Genomic DNA, 2,086 nt, shown 5'->3' with positions numbered 1-2,086 from the left:
GCCAGGATGGTCTCGATCTCCTGACCTCGTGATCCGCCCGTCTCGGCCTCCCAAAGTGCTGGGATTACAGGCTTGAGCCACCGCGCCCGGTCGGCTCTGCCTTTTTATGAAGAAATGTTAAAGAATTCACAAGTGTTTTGTTTTTTTTTTGAACTGGAGTCTTGCTCTGTTGCCCAGACTGGAGGGCAGTGGTGTGATCTTGCTCACTGCAGCCTCCGCCTCCCAGGTTTAAGCAATTTTCCTGCCTTAGCCTCCCAAGTAGCTGAGACTACAGGTGTGTGCCACCACCCCCGGCTGATTTTTTGTAGTTTTGGTAGAGACAGGGTTTTGCCATGTTAGCCAGGCTGGTCTCGAACTCCTGACCTCAGTGATCCACCCTCCTCAGTTTCCCAAAGTGGTGGGATTACAGAATTCATAAATGCTTTAAAACCATCCCTGACCAGGCATGGTGGCTAATGCCTGTAATCCCGGTACTTTGGGAGGCCAAAGCAGGAGGATCACTTGAGTCCAGGAGTTTGAATCTAGTCTGGGCAACATGGCAAGACCCTGTCTCTATAAAAAATTTTAAAAAAATTAGCCAGGTGTGGTGGCGAACACCTGTTGTCCCAGCTACCTGGGAGGCTGAGGTGGATCTCTTGAACCCGGGAGGCAGAGGTTGCACTGACGCCCCAGATCACACCACTGCACTCCAGCCTGTGCGACAGAGCCAGACCCTATCTCAAGAGAGGGAGAGAGGGCCGGGCACGGTGGCTCACGCCTGTAATCTCAGCACTTTGGGAGGCCGAGGTGGGTCTTCCCGAGGAAGAGTCTTACTATGTTGCCCAGGCTGGTCTTGAACTCATATCAAGTGCTATATCTACCTTGGCCTCCCAAAATGCTGGGATTGTAGGCATGAGCCATCACAATAAACTTCTTGCCATTTTAAATGGCACGAGATCAGGAGTTTGAGACCAGCCTGGCCAACATAGTGAAACCCCGTCTCTACTAAAAATACAAAAAATTAGCTGGGCATGGTGGCATACGCCTGTAGTCTCAGCTACTCAGGAGGCTGAGGCAGGAGAATTGTTTGAACCTGGGAGGCAGAGGTTGTAGTGAGCTGAGATCGTACCACTGTACACCAGCCTAGGCGACAGTGCGAGACTCCATCTCAAAAATAAAAATAAAAATAAAATAAAAATAAAAATAAAAAGAGGGAGAGAGAGAGAAAGAGAGAGAGAGAGAGAGAGAGACAGGGAGACAGAGAGAGAAAAGAAAGCCATCACTACGTATAAAAGGGGTTTTGGCAAAAAGTAAGTCTTGCCCTGCCTTGACTTCCCTCCCCAGAGGCAACCTCTATTACCAGTTTGATGTATAGCTTTCTGGTGATTTTCTTTGAGTTTTCTAATGTAACATTTCCACAGACAATTGTGCAATTTGTTTTTATGCAAAATGAACCTTGGCTATGAGTGGTCTCTGGGGGCCTCAGTATCCCCATTGGTAAGACAAGGGAGTTGGAGTGGATAATTCCTAAAGACTGCTGGGAGGAACACAGCCCGCATGCTGGCAAAGATCCCAGCCATGCTCCTCGGCCCTCCTTTCATGAAGGTTTATGAAGGCTCTGTCTTGATTTTTTTTTTTTTTAAGACGGAGTTTCACTCTTTATTGCCCAGGCTGGAGTGCAATGGCATGATCTCAGCTCACCGCAACCTCTGCCTCCCGGGTTCAGGTGATTCTCCTGCCTCAGCCTCCTGAATAGCTGGGATTACAGGCATGCGCCACCACGCCCGGTTAATTTTGTATTTTTAGTAGAGATGGAGTTTCACCATGTTAACCAGGCTGGTCTCAAATTCCTGACCTCAGGTAATCCGCCCGCCTTGGCCTCCCAAAGTGCTGGGATTACAGGTGTGAGCCACCGCGCCCAGCCAGCTCTGTCTTGATTTGAGAAGTTATTTCTTTTTGTTGTTGTTGTTCTTTTGATAGAGGGTCTTGCTCTGTCGCCCAGGCTGGATTGCAGTGGTGTGATCATAGCTTGCTGCAACCTCTACCTCCCGGGCTCAAGTGATCCTCCCACCTCAGCCTCCTGAGTAGCTGGGACCACAGGCATGCA

This window comes from Mandrillus leucophaeus, unplaced genomic scaffold (genome assembly GCF_000951045.1).
Source record: "Mandrillus leucophaeus isolate KB7577 unplaced genomic scaffold, Mleu.le_1.0 Scaffold34, whole genome shotgun sequence".
Classification (NCBI taxonomy): Eukaryota; Metazoa; Chordata; class Mammalia; order Primates; family Cercopithecidae; genus Mandrillus; species Mandrillus leucophaeus.
The sequence above is the reverse complement of the archived record's forward strand: the minus strand, read 5'-3'. Positions refer to the sequence as shown.